The sequence below is a fragment of the Miscanthus floridulus genome, chromosome 3 (genome assembly GCF_019320115.1).
Source record: "Miscanthus floridulus cultivar M001 chromosome 3, ASM1932011v1, whole genome shotgun sequence".
Lineage (NCBI taxonomy): Eukaryota > Viridiplantae > Streptophyta > Magnoliopsida > Poales > Poaceae > Miscanthus > Miscanthus floridulus.
In genome coordinates, this window is record NC_089582.1 from 107,392,923 (window position 1) to 107,408,626 (window position 15,704).

The 15,704-nt window shown below is 42.3% G+C and overlaps 1 pseudogene; it reads right to left on the reverse strand.

Moving 5' to 3' along the window:
- The window catches only part of LOC136544182 (uncharacterized), a 29,791-nt pseudogene extending 16,601 nt beyond the window's left edge, over positions 1-13,190 (reverse strand).
- Between the last annotated feature and the right edge of the window lie 2,514 nt (positions 13,191-15,704).

Below are 15,704 nucleotides of genomic sequence, written 5' to 3' on the forward strand. Positions count from 1 at the left end.
TATTAAGAGAAGGGAATGCAAGAGCTTGAATAAGGAGGTAAAAGCCCTCAAGCAAGCCCTTGATGAGCTCAAAGAAACTCATGAGAGGCTAGAGAAAGCCCATGAGAAGCTTGACAAGGCTCACAAGAAGCTTGAAAAAGCTCATTCCTCTTTGCTTAATGATCAAAATAAAAAGAAGCATGTTGAGACTTGTGATGTAGGCATAACTTGTGATATAATTGATGAATCATTATCTATGCCTATCATTGTTGCTCCTGCTAACCCTTCTTATAGTACTTCTACTTCCACCTCATCTAGTAGTGATGGTTTTACTTGTGATACCTCACTAATGATTGAGAATGAGAACCTCAAGAAGGAGGTCAATAAGCTCACTCACATCTTAACTAAAGCCTATGGTGGTGAGGACCGCTTGCTTATGTGCTTGGGTAGCCAAAGAGCTTCTCTCTACAAAGAGGGATTGGGCTATACCCCCAAGAAAGGTAAGGTGGCTTTTGCTCCTCACAAAACTAGATTTGTAAAGAACAATGGTTAGTTTTGCACTAGTTGCAAGCAAGTTGGTCATAAAGAGCATGAGTGCAAGAACAAGAGCAAAAATGTAAATGTATCCTCCATTAAGATTAATTCTTCCTATGTGCTTACTAAGGGTACAAATAGTGTCAAGGCTAAGTTCATTGGTAAACTATGGATGGGCTCAAAGAAGAAAGCCAATTGGGTGCCAAAGAGCTTGGTCACTAATCTTCAAGGACCCAAGCAAGTTTGGGTACCTAAAAAGAATTGATCTTTTTTTGTAGGTCAATTACAAAGCCAGAGGAAGGCATTGAGTTCTTGATAGTGGGTGCACTCAACATATGACCGGTGATGCAAGAATGTTCAACTCAATCAACACCAATGACAATGATAGTTATGATAGTATCACATTTGGTGACAATGGCAAAGACAAGGTCAAAGGGCATGGTAAGATTGCAATATCCAATGACATGAGCATATCCAATGTGTTGCTAGTAGAGAGCTTGAACTTCACTTTGCTATCCGTGGCTCAATTGTGTGATCTTGGATTCAAATGCATATTTGGAGTAGATGATGTAGAAATCATAAGTGTAGATGGCTCTAATTTGATCTTCAATGGCTTTAGATATGAGAATCTATACTTAATTGATTTCAATGCTAGTGAAGCTAAATTATCCACATGTTTGTTCACTAAGTCTAGCATGGGTTGTCACTCAATTACCAAAACCATACAAGGACCTTTCACATGTCCCTAATGAACACCCACCTCCGGGACCCACGCGCCGCCGCTGCCGTGGCTAAAGAGGAGGACGACGATGTGGAGGAGGACAACGACAAGCGGGATGAGGTGGTGACCGATGGTGCGGCCTCCCCATGTGTTCCCCTAGTCGCATCGGTAGCGGGGCCGAGATCCGGTGCCGGGATGAGCACATTGATCAGCTTGAGCCACGGCGATGCGCTGTGGAGCAGGAACATGGACCGCGTGCGGTGGAGCACAGATGCACTCTAGGGCGTGAGGTTGTGGCTGCCGCCACAGTCGTCATCGTCGTCGCTTCTAGGGTCGAGATCTAGGTACGGGGGCAGGGTCCGGTAGCAATCCCCTCCCATCCCCTCCCCCAGCGGCGCCACCATGTGCCCTCAATCGGTGGGCACGCAGGCGCCTCCTCCCCGACCGACGTGCGCTCCCCTTCCCCTTTCGGTAGTGGTGGCTTCTGCGCTCAAGCCAGGGTCGCCAAACTCGAACTCCGCATCGCCCGCGCACCCACGTGGCCTATCGGTGGTGCTGGCAGTTGAGGTGGCCGAGGACGAGGCCGAGAGGAGGAGGTGGTGGATGGGGCTGGCCCCAGCGCGCTATAGAAGTAGCCTCCATCGCCGATGGTGTGGGGACGTCCGATGCTGGATGGAGCACTAGCAAACGGGGTGGAGCAGGAGCTATCGATGTCATCATCGTGTAACAGAATCGACCAATTTATGAGAGCACAAGCACAAAAGCAATCACTAGAGTGATTAAACCATCATACCTAAACCCATATAAACCCGGTAGTCAACTGAAACCACAAAGGATTTCAAACCAACTTGCATGCAACCAAGATCGTACATGATTCAACATAACAAGCCACATGTTACATCCATTTTACAAGTAGTTCACAAGTATCTCATATATCAGAGTTCACATAGTTATTACAACATGAGTTCACAAATAGCGGAAGCAAAGTAGTTGGAAACTATCCCACACACTTAGTTCAAATACAAGCCAGTTCCATAGTCATATCTAGCAAAAGCATCATGATAAGATAACATAGAAGATCATGCCCATGATCTAGTCTTCATCACCAGCAGGGTGGAGACAATACTTGCAGTAACCGTTATAAACTATGTCATGTGCAACAAGAGGGAATAAACCCTAAGTACGAGAATTTACTTAGCTAGACTTACCCGTTGTAAACTAAAAATAAATAACACCAAGGAGTATGCAAGGCCTTATCGGTGGATCTCGCTTGACAACCATTTTGCGTAAAATCTTTAATGATACAAGAGCATAATTTAACTTTTGAGTTAAGCAGCAGGTTACCAATATTAAACCTATCATCTAGATTAGCACCTGTACTAGAGCAAGCACTTGATTAGAATCCAAACATTAGTAACCATATCTGGTATAATGTTGTAACATCATCATCATCATTATAACCATCAAGTTTAATTAAGTGTCTCTACATTGTCGCTGCTCAGTCAAGTTCTCACTACCCAGTAGAGATGGCGACTCGAATAGATTCCTACTAGTTGAGGAATTATTCCTAACACACACCCAAGCAACTTGATCAGTGGCCGCCTTGGGTCACCTTTGGTACAGCTCAGGAACAAATTCGCGGGCCCGAGCAGCGTCGCACTCTTAGGGAATCCACTCTGCCAGGACGTCAATATGCCCTCGGAGTTAAGCCAATGGCTTCCCGCACATCCTTACTTCCACTAGAGTGCGCCCTTTCACTTCCCGGCTTCCGGCCTGAGTTGAGCTACTCGGCTTCATGGCCGAAATGAGTTATCTGGCCAACTAACTGATAGGCATGCGTTCAACTTGACATAAGGACATACAACGAATCGGTCCTTAACCGACACAGACGGGGATAGATCCACACACAAGACCTCCATACCTTGTTGTTTCTCTATCGACATCCCGCCCGATCTCCATTCATTATTAATACATGGTTATTTTCATGATAGCAAATATAGCCAACCATGATCAGATATCATCCTATCTTACAGGTGATAGGAAATCACCTGACTTTACCGGTCTAAGCATGGCTAAGCATTGGTTCGCTCCTGGACCTAAATAGGATTCAGGGTACAATTACTAGACAAGGAAGAGATAGATATGCAATAAGTGTTTGCATCCAACTCCTATCACTTAATGCATTAAACATATAAATATACTCAAAGTAACATTTTTAAAACATAGGAGACTTAGAATGCTCTAGGGCTTGCCTTTCAGAAAAGATGAAGGTTGGTGATCTGGGCACTCAAGAACTTCTTTGTTGGCTCCTCCTTCTGGGGCCTGCACCTCCAGCTTAGAAAAGATGAAGGTTGGTGATCCGGGCACTCAAGAACTTCTTCTTCATTGGCTCCTCCTTCTGGGGCTTGCACCTCCTGCTCCTGAACTTACTGCTGCTGCTCCAAAAGTCCTTGTTTGAATTCTAGAAGAGTGACTCCCTCCAGAACACCTATTACATGCATATGCATAGCATGAGAGTCGTGAATGCAAAAGAGATGGAAGGTGATGATGAAATGTACAGCCATGTATAGATGGACACGTGAATGACATCATGATATATGATTAATATTTATTTTACTGAGTAGGTGCATAACTTTTTTGAAAATAAGTACTACACACTCACCAAGCTCTAACAACCTATGATAAAGTTGTTCATCTTCAGTTAGAGGTCAAGCACCTGCAACTAACAATTTATCTTAATTAGCCTAAGCATCTAAATCATCACATCAACTCATATAAAGCAATCAAGTCATTCACTGCATTCACATATTCAGGGTTGCAGACAACAGCTGCTAGTTTCACTCATAACTGGAGTTGTACTGACCCAAAAGACATGCAACAAGATAATCTAGAAAGCTTATGAAATTGTCTACAATTTTTATTTAATGATCTCAACATGATTCCCAAGTTAACAAGGCCAAACAGGAATATTTATCAAACTTGGTCCAAAAATTCCAGAGAGCAACTAGTTCTGAAGACCAACTTTGAACAGTCATAACTCATAAAATATTTAGCCAAATATCATAAAAATTTAACACGAGCTATATAAGTGAGTTTATCTATAACTTTATTATAGACAAGATTCATATCAAACATCATCTTCACCATGTAATTTGCTTAACTCTAAAATCTATCCAGAAAAGTCACTATAAGTGAATTTTAGGGAAAATGATATTTCACTATGTACAAGAATGGTACTTAGAGCACCACCAAGGTTACCAACAGTTAACATACATCAAATGAGCACTAGAAAACATAGTGGCCATTCCTAAATAAATTCTTTTCATGCCTTTATTAATTTATTTAGATAATTAGGTGAAATAATAAACATATAGCAAAAGTGCATAGTAAATTCCACAACAATTATAGTACCTTATACATGTCCCCAATAGGCTATTGTATAAATTTCATAGTATTTGAACAAGTAGAACATCCTACACAAAAATGACAAGCCAGGAGGGCTTAAAATAGCATAAATAGGAAATCCCATTGAAAAGTGCCAAACAACATAATTCATATTTTTATTAGCTACATCATAACACAAGAACACTATGCAATAAATTTCATGCTTATTGGATACACATTTTTACCATGAAAAATAGCACAAGAATCTAGCATTTATTTAAGATAAATAGCAAACTCCTAATTTTAGAAAGATCACTATGCAACCAATATTTTTTCCAGGTAGTACATGATAATACAAGACCAACAAAATTGGAATCACATTTTTATCACTTTCCAAGCTCAAGTTATACATTTTACAAGATTGAAACTATTTAAAAAGCATTTATATAGCTCTATTTTATTCTCCTAGAAAAATACTAGAAATAGTGCATCATATTTTTATCAAATACCACACTTCATGAGGAATCCAACAAAATTTGATTCACTTAATTTAGACACTCCTAGCTCTAGATATCATTTTTCAAAGTTAGCACAAAATTCTAGAAAAGAAATAAACAAAACCTAATACTACAGACGCTGACACGCGAGACCTAGAGTGAAGGGACCCCACATGACAGCCATATAGAGATAGGGGAGGATTTGACCGGTGCTAGCTCATCGACGACAAACATTCCGGTGAAACAGACCCCACCATCATGATCCTCACCCTCTCCCACGTCTATAGGTGTAGGTGGTTAAGGCGGAGATGCACCGGAGATAGCTCACCGCCGACTATGGCGGCATGGCGGCGCTGCGCGGAGGTGCACCAGCCATCTCCGGCCATGGCAAGTCTAGGCGAGAGCGGCTACGGACTCAGGGTGCTTAGGCGGAACTACCAAGGCTACCTAGGGTTTGGGTGGATGCGCCAACGAGGGTCACCCGTGTGCGCAGCAGTGCGGCGGTGAGAGCGCGGCGTCGTTTTCAACTCTAGTGAGACAACTGTTCATCGTAAGGTCACCACCAAGGCTAGGCTACACCCATAGCTAGTGCTAACATGAAGAAGGAAGGAGAATGGGTAAGGGAGCAGAGCAGCGGCGAGTTCGTCGTGATGGCGACCATGGATACAGCGACTCCAGTGAGGACAAGAACGGCAAAATTTGCCCTCACTGTGGCTTGCACGGTCCAGCAACTACGTCGAAGAGGTAGAGAGGAAGACGGTGAAGCTATTGGCTAGCTGGAGGCAGCAATGGCGCGGTGGCGAGGGAGCTAGGCAGCTACGGCGCTCTCGGCAGCAATGACAGAGGCGCAGAGGTTGCTTTCGCGTGGCTCGGATGAGGCAAGGAGAAGCGAACGGGATAAGCAAATGAAGCAACAGGCGCGGGGCGTCGAGGTGTCCGCGACGGCCTGACTGGTGGGACCAATGCTGGTGTATGGCTTCCACCTGGTGTGAGCGGCCAGCGCTCGGTCGGCCACGATGGCCAGGCCAAGATGGCCATTAGGCTCATCAGCAGTCGCCTGACAGCAAAATTTCTCCCCTCTAAACTCTAAAATCGTGGCGAGTTAGCAAAAGATACATAAATAAAAGTTGTAGATCTATGTAATGGCTACAAGATTGCTTTGGAAATCATCTTCTAATTCACAATGGTTTAGAAGTTACATCATCACAAAGTAGGACACATCAAAACTGTAAACTCAGTTTTGACTTAGAAATATTTTTCAAGTTTCAAACAACACTGCATTGATTTTTGTGAGCCAATTTCAAGCATGTTAGGAGCTGAATTAGCCTATGACCCAAACATAAAAGTTGTTACACTACTCAAGTACTACAACTTTGTTTTAGGGTGCACATCCATGCAGAGTTTCTAAAGTGCAGTTCAACTCCAGTCAAACATGCAACAAGAAATTGATTATTTACACAATAGATATGACTTAGAGACCAAACTAGCCTTAGTCATGAATACCAAAGTTGTTCCTAATGATATTCTAAACATGTTTAGGGTACCCCTATGGTCCCACAAGCATTTCATACATTGGTCACACGTAAGTACTTCCTAGGTCAGCTAAGCATGTCATCACTTAGGAGCTTAATTAGGTAAGGTGATCCACAGGAACATTGTTCCATTAGGCATCCTAAGTGTAGCTAAGGTGTTTTAGTGACCAAACATTACCACTTGCATTAACCACACATAATCATAAAGCATACATGCAATGAAACATAGAATAACAAGGCATGTTTCACGTGTTTCAGTTGTATGTTTCATATGTAAAAGTTCATATATAAATGCTTGATGCTTATGCTCATGCAATTGCAATTATGCAAGCCTAACACCTAGGGTGTTACACGTTGACTCTAAGATAGTCAATGCAAGCATATCGTGTACTAGTGCACTAGTGTGACAACCACTTTTTTGACAAGGAGGAGGAGTCAGTGTCGGAGGCGCGGGCGTTGGAGGCGCGCCCGCCCACGACGGAGTGATGCGTGACGGTGGGTGCGGGAGGCGGAGAGGGTGGCGGGGACAGGAAACAGAAAAAAGAGAAAGGGAGAGAGGAAGAAGAAAGCAGCAGGGGCAAGAATGTCATTTCACCACTGTTCTCTCTCCTCAATCGGCTGCAACCAGTCTGCAGTATCCTATGGCCTAATTTCACCGAACGAGAGTGTCTTGTGGCAAAATGCTCCAAAGTAGATATCCGCCAGCAAAGGTCCATCACTTTGAATGTCCAACAGACAATTATCCTATTTTATATTATATTTATTAAGAGTTACATATCAAAAGAATTTCTACACATTTAGTTAAAGTAAGGTAGTTTGACTTTAATCAAACCTAAATTTGCATATTTTTTAAGACGAAGGTAGTAGAACACTATTGAAATTTCACGGACACCGCCCCACCAAAAAAGATTGCAATTTTAGTTCTATACCTAGCCAAACTACTTAAAGTTTAACTAAATTTACAAAAAAGAGATTTGCTAAAATTCATGTGCCTGGATTTTAGTTTCCTTTCAGGCGACGGTTATTGCAAATATTTTATACTAAAATTGTAGATTTTGTTTATTGCAATTTCTGTAAACGTAATCTGCAATTTTCGTAACCGAGAATAAAAAAACCGTTACACAAAACCACAAACCCGACAAAATCTGACTTGTGTTGGCAGAAAAAGCAATTAACAATTTGCAATTGTTTTCTATAGGAAGACAATGACAAAATTTAATATGTTATGACACAAACATAAATAACAAATCATAAAAGTAACAATTTACTTGTACTAGTTAGAGGTATAAGTGTGTTGCCTGAAATAGTCTTAAAATTCAGGCACTAGAAATATAGGAGAAGTGAAAAAAGTAGTATTACTCTCTCTATTCTAAATTATGAGATGTTTTGGCTTTTCAAGATATATAACTTTTATTATGCACTTAGATATAAATTATGTCTAGATATATAGTAAAAGAAAATATCTAGAAAAAGCGAAACATCTTATATTTGGAATGGAGGGAGTATTGTTTATTGTACAGAATATGTATACTATGATAATACATTCCATGGTGAACCCATTGATATTTTTTGTATAAACTTAGCCAAACTCCAGATGGTTTGACTAAGTACTACTTTCTCCGTTCCTAATTATAAGTCGCTTTAACTTTTTTGGTTCATCCATTTTGCTATGTATCTAAACATAATATTATACTTAGATGCATAACAAAATAGATGTACCAAAAAAATCAAAGTGACTTATAATTTAGAACGAAGGGAGTACTATGCTAGAATTACATTCATTTCACAATAGGGGAGTAATTTGCAGCATCCACTTAAGGTTGGGTAAAATCGTAGAAGCTCTAATTAAGTCTCCATATTAATCCTCACGAAGTGTACTAGAAAAATCATAAAAATTCTTACAAAAATCAGAAACATCCGTACACCAATTTAGAATGCCTCTTCTGCTCCTAAATAAATAGATTATTAGCACAAAAAATTGTCTACAAATAAATAAATCTCTAAGAGCCTTAACAATCTATAGGTCCATTTATTTTCCTCGAAGTCCTTTCATATTTCCAAGCTTGAGTTCTGCAGCTGGATGAGTGTAGAAAATGCTATAATTATTATGCAACTTGAATAATTGTGCAACTACTTCAATTAATGCAGGGTAGTATGATATTTTTTAAACTTGCTAGGAATCTATTTATTCAGGGACAGATGGAGTATGTACTTAATCATTGATCACAATAATAGACATGGGATCAATTTAATTATAGCAACTAATGATGTGCAACTACCATCCGCAACTAATGGTGATGCTTTGATTAACGGAGGCCGAGGGGCTAAAAACAAGGGAAAGGTGCAGTCTGAGTGTCTGACATGTTACTGTTGATGACACTCGATATGTTGTTCTTGGAGGTGGCAACAATAATTTGCTTTGTGACCGTTCATTCGGCACTTGTTTGTTTACAATGGGAGCAACCTGCCGGTCGGATAATGATGCTTGAGGTTGCTACAGTGGCACCACTTTGTTATAGACAAAACGTACGACCCTGCTTTTTATCTTCCTCTGTGATCTTGAGGCACGTACGGAGACATTTGGTCAGTGCAACTATTATTCATTTGTGAAGAAACGAATCAGACCACATGCCCCTTTTCTCTTGTAGTTGTAGAGTTGCCGGAAAAAAAAACTGGTGTTACTCTCCTTCCTTTTATTGCTAGAGAAGATGGATGAAACCAGCAATGCTCTAACCTCGAAGTTTTACTGTTAGACAAAGAAACTGAAGTAATTTGTGATGTTATAGCCAGCTCAATAATTACTGTAGAAGGAACTTCTAGATAGAGAGGAGGTAGTGAGAGCACAAGGCATTCTTACTGTAAATTTTATCCTTATATGGTTATTATAATTTGGTTTGCAATCCTCAAATAATGGCTGTCATAAGTTCAGCTAGCTCTGCATGACATGACTAGTCTAGTGTTTGACAACGTCTATAAGCGGCGCAAGCGGATCTGTTGACGCGGTGACTAGCAGACTGCGGTGGCCAGCCCTGCATGGCAGCAATTGGATCGACTATGTGGGACGACATTGGTGTGACGATGACGCTAACAAGGGCGATGGTATGTTGGTTTGATGGTTTTGTCTTCCTGGGTGATGTTTTTGCAGCATGATAATCGGTGGGCGATGGTATGGTGCTTGCGGAGCGGTTGTGATTGTATAGTAATTTATATCTCAATTGTAGAGTGGTATTGTGGTTTTGAATTATGGTGAGGCAGTACAAGTTGACGTCCCAATCCAACCTATCGTTATCTATAGTTATTTTAGTTACTAGCTTGTTGTTTTTTTACTTATTTGTCATAGCGAGGTCCTTTTGGGGGCCTTTGTTGCTCTATGTAGTGCTTGTTTTCTTCTTTTTGATACAATCGGTAGCTCTTATGTCTGATTCTTTCAAAAAAATGTCTGTCGTCAGTTCCTGACATTGCCCATGTCAAAAGATCTACTCCTAGCTGACTGGAACTGCTGAAGATGCCACCATCTTCTTCCATGTTCATGCTTAGCATGTCGTTGCCTCCTCTATGATTGCCGCCTTAGGCCCTCTTGCACCATCATCGTCAGTCCTCTTCTTCCTGGGCATCGGTCTCACCGTCATTCTCTAGAAGCGAGGACCTTCCATCATCCAGTCTAGTCATAGTAGTTCCGATGTGAATGTCTTAGCGTTCTTCACGTCGTTTTGGTTGTTGTAGGGTTAACGCGAGTAGTAGGGATGACCGTGTTCCTTGTTTGCATCTCTGTGTCATCGGCTCGCTGGATTCCAATCTTTCGAAGTTCAGGAAGTTATTCCGACTTCCAATTTCAACATAGTTGGTACTGGTGGTACCATATTGAGGTCCCTTGATCATCTTCAACGAGAAGATGGTTGATGCTCTTTCAACTTGAGAAGTTTCTGCGAAGTTAGATCCCGCTATGTTTCCCATGTTCAGAACCTGTTATTGTGGTTAATGGGTGATGCTTCGACGGGGGTTGTCGGCATCGCTAAGTTCTAAAACATATATTGCAACTAGCTGCGTCATTGGATTTGAGTTGAAGAATATCACTAGATGAGTCCAGATTTACTATCTTATTATCCAAATTAAATATATGAAAGAACCAAAATTTCATCCCATTTTTTGATCCACCTCCCTCTAATCAAACAGTAGAGAGTTTCTTCCGTCCGAACTTAACTTATATGACACGTGCACCATGCTCATACGAGTTAGAACAGCTCGCGTCTAGCGATGATCGACACAAAGTCTAATTTCAAGACGTATTGGGTCCTACCCTCCGTATCTCATATGCATGGACTCATGAGCGTGCTCATACGAGTTAGAATAACTTACGTCTAGCGATGATATAGAGTCTGATTCTAATATGTATTGAGTTTCTTGCAACATACATACACATTTGCTATATCTTCTTCTATCTATCTACACCTAAAATATACTAGAAAGGCTAGCGCTCTTACATCCGGGCTGGGGCTAGCGTCTGGATGCCCACGTCGCATGCCTGTTTCACATGGCGTCTCGGGCCCGCTCGTGTCCTACGCCGCTCTATGTCCCATGCCCGCTACATCTCAATCTGCGCCCGCACGGTTTCCCATGCCTGCCGCTCGCACCCCCTCCACACCCATGCTCATGCAGGCGGGTCCAGCAGCTATAGCAGGCAGTTGCTGTAGATAGGGTCTACTGCAATATATGCAGCACCAGATCTACTTTTACAACATCTAGAGGAAACATTTGTCATATATATGTCTGGAACAGTTAAAACACTTGCAACATATATCTGAAATACGAGAGAAACACGTGTGTAGCTATTGTAAAACATACGCAACATCTAGATGAAACACTTGCAACATATGCATGAACACATATGCAACATCCAAATCCGAATGAAACTCTTGCAACATAAATGTGAAACAAACGCAACACGCAGATAAAACACGTGCAGCATCCGTCTGAAACAACTGAAACATTTGGGACAGACGCTTGCTACATATGTGTATAGACATTGCAACATATGAAACACCCCGATCTACTTTTGCAACATCCATATAAAACACTCGCAATATGCATATGAAACGCCTGAAACCTTGAAACATACGCTTGCAACACGCGCTTGCAACATTCGAGGAAGGAAGGGAGCGCGAGGTGCAAACAAAGAAGCCTGCTCCGGGTCTAGCCACTCCGGATCTCATGTTGTCACGAGCTGAGGTCGAGTGTCATGGTGGCACCGGTGTCGACAGCGGCCATGACCTCCTGGTGGGGAACGACGGCGTCGATAGCACCTTGACGCGGCGAGGGACGGGGCACGGCGCGTAGGGGCGAGGACTGAGCACGACGCGATGAGGTGGAGTGGGCGCGATAGGGAATGGAGCATGGCGCGGCGTCAGATGTGTCGTGGCTCAACGTGGGATGGGGGCGCTGCCGCGAGGTGGCTTGGGGCGGACAGACGGTGCGGTGAGCCGCAACGAGCGAAGCGAGGAATTAAGGATTTATGTCACCTATCGCGGTGTAGATGGAGGAGACAACGTAGTGGGTTTGTAGGGCCGATCGCTGTGCTGGAGTGAGCGTAGTGCAGAGCGTTCAATTTTTTAAAGATTTCGTACGTATGTTCTGTAGCATTATTTTAGAGTCCATTTTGATAGTTATCATCGTATGCAGCTTAATCGCCCCGCTCTCCTCTGCCATGTGCCTGTTTGGGAGGGTGGCCTGATGGCCCGGCTACGCCCTTAGGCCCCGTTCAGATGGTGCAAAAAAGTTACTATTCATGGCTGATTTCCTCTCGCAAATTCATCCAGATTCCTCCAAGCAAATGGGGCTTAGGCTGCAACTCCCTTGTTTGGCGCACCTGGCCCAGCCTTGGAGCATGCGCTACACGGAACTTAAACCAGCTTGGGCCAGGCCCCAGGACATTGAATCCTCCCTTCGTTTTTCATGGGCCAGCTCGTTCAAGCGCGCCGTGTGCCCCCTAGAGCGATACGGTTACCTCCACCAATGGCTCGCGTCCTCCACCGCCGTCTCCTCCTCCTCGCTACCATCACCTTCACTTCACCGACGATTCATCGGCTGCCGACCCGCACCTCTCCCCATCCTCCTAGGCCCGCCTCCTCAGCCTACGGCTGCGGCGGCATGAGGGAGGGCAGCATCGGATCCCCCATGGCGGGGAGGGGAGGGGACAGCGAGGAAGGTCAAGCCGCGTGGTGACACCCACGTCCGCGGCCGCGCCCATCGCTACCATGGCGTCCTCGCCGAGGGAGCCTGGGCGGCCACGGTGGTGAAGAAGGGGTTGAGGACGCGCAGTGATTGGTGGGTCTCCTCTTGCTCCGACTCCATGTGGATCTGGTGCATGGACGGCGTGGTGTCGAGGCGTGTGGTGGCCGTCATCATGGACGGGGAGCGGTGGTGGTGGTGGTGGGGACCGTGGCCGTGGTGCTGGAGGAGCTGATGGCGCAGAGATTGGTGGCCGCCGCTGCTCCGCTTCTCTGCCTCACCGCACCCAGATGTGGCCGGCGCCGGCTGCTCATCCATGTGGTGCTACTGCTGCTCGTTGCCTAGCATGTGTTCGATGAAATGACTAGCCTGTTCGCTTGCTCGTAAACGATCGTAAATTTCCAGTCGGGAATAGTGTTTTTCTCTCACATCTAACCAGCCAGCAGTAAATAATCCATGATCGTTTATGGCCTCCCGAACAGGCTGTATGAGGGGAGAGCAGGGGAAGGATGGGTGGTAAGGCTACCATTTCCTGGATGCAAAGGTTGCCACAGCTACTCTAACAGCCAAACAAACACAGCTCTACTTAGGGGTGTTTGGTTCTTTAATCGTTTCTAAAATTCATGTCACATCGAATATTTAAATACTAATAAAGAGTATTAAATATAGATTAATTACAAAACCAATTGCATAGATGGAGGCTAATTTGCGAGACGATTTTTTTAAGCCTAATTAATCTGTCATTAGCACATTTTTACTGTAGCACCATGTTGTCAAATCATGGACTAATTAGGCTTAAAAGATTCGTCTCGTAAATTAGTCGCAAGTTATGTAATTAGTTTTATAATTAATCTATATTTAATAATCTATACATATGTCTAAATATTTGATGTGACAGAAATTTTAGAAATTACCGTAGAAACCAAACACCCCCACGAGAAGCTGCACCATGAAAGCCAGGTTAAACCTGGCCACAGCTAGGCTAGGGGGCCCGGCCGGACAGGGAATAGAGTTCACATTGATGCCGTCTCAACAAGTGCTCCCTACCACGGTATTATTCCTATCCTCAGTCTGGGCGTGGAGCCACGCCACCGCTGTGCTCCGCTTCACCGCGGCCGCTATGAGCCCCAAGCCAAACTGCCTTACATTGTTCGCCTGCTGCGGACGGTCTTCGTGGCCGCGTACGCCTATGTGAATGGAGCGGAGGCCCGCGCGTCCCTTGTGCTGGCTCTAGCCTCACAGCGCCGCTCCGCCGACCTCTATCAGGTAGGGCTTCTCATTCTGGCATCCCGCCGCTTCGAGCATCGAGCCTGCACCCTCGAGAACAGGCCTGTCCGGTCTGTAACAACCTTACTATTTCTATCGCTGATTAGAGGCCCAAACTGAGGTATCACGTTTATTCTCACCAGATGTGCTATAAAAAAAAGACAAATCCTAGAAATTCTTACAATAATCAGAAATATCCAGCCTTTAATTTGGTAGACTCTAATCATCATCATCTCCGATAATAGCCATTGGATTTGTTGTAATTTTGTAAAAAAAAATACCCACCACTGCCATTACGAAAATACATAAAGTAACCCTCTAATTTTACATCTAAATTACCCATTTCTACCATTATAAAAGATAATTCAAACTAACCCCCTAAATTTATATATAAATTACCCACACTAGTCGTTATGAAAAGTAATTCAAAATAACCCCTAAATTTGTATCTAAATTATAAACTTTACCATTATGAAACATAATTCTTAATAACCCCCTCACATTGCATCTAAATTACCCCACATCTCTCAAATCTATATGTAAATGCTAATATGTGCTATTACAAAAAAAATTGATATCGATAAAGTATGAGGCATATATATTTCTAAATTACAAACTTCATCAACTGTGAAATTAAATAACATAATGCTATGTTTGACCATCTATACCAAGTAAACATATATACATTAGGATAATTTTTTATTTTAATATTTATAAGTTTGGTAAATGTTTAATTAACAAACCACATAGCAATAACAAATCACTGACAATTCACTTTAAATTATACAACTATGAATGACCATCTATATGAAGCAAACATATATACATTAGGATAATTATCTATTTCATAAGTTGTTAGTTTAAATAATTTTATATATTTTTAACTGAAACATTGTGTCATATCTATATTGGTAATTTAATTTTTAGCACTCTATGGTATATAAAACAATACTATACACATATAATTCTATGATATGAAATTCAACAAGTTCGGTGCTAAGGTGCAATCTAAGTTTTTCAACTTAATTAACATGAGAGCAACAATACTACTAGGACATTAAACTCTTTAAAAAAAAGAAAATTCATGAAGTTGCACAAAGGGATGCAACAAGATTTTATATATCTTATAAGATTATATTTCAACTAAATACATATCACGCTAGAAAAAGATAAATACCAGAGATGCTACCTAGAGGTCCTTAATGGAACTTCCACTTTAATCCTCGCGAGACATAATAGGAAAACAAAAATCCTAGAAATTCTCACAAAAATTTAGAACATTTGACCATCAATTTGGTATAATCTAATCACCATTGATAATAATAGGTATTGGATCTATTCTATTTTCTAAATAATTACCCACCTCCGCTGTTGTGTGAAACAACATAAAATAACTCTTGACTCTATATTTAAACTACCCACATATACCATTAAGAAACATGATCTATCGCAGATCCCAATTTACGTCTAATTGCCCAAGTACTCCTATTATAATAGATAATTTATGTAACCCAATTTTCATCTAATTATTATTATTTTCCAAAATCTACATATAAATATAATCCC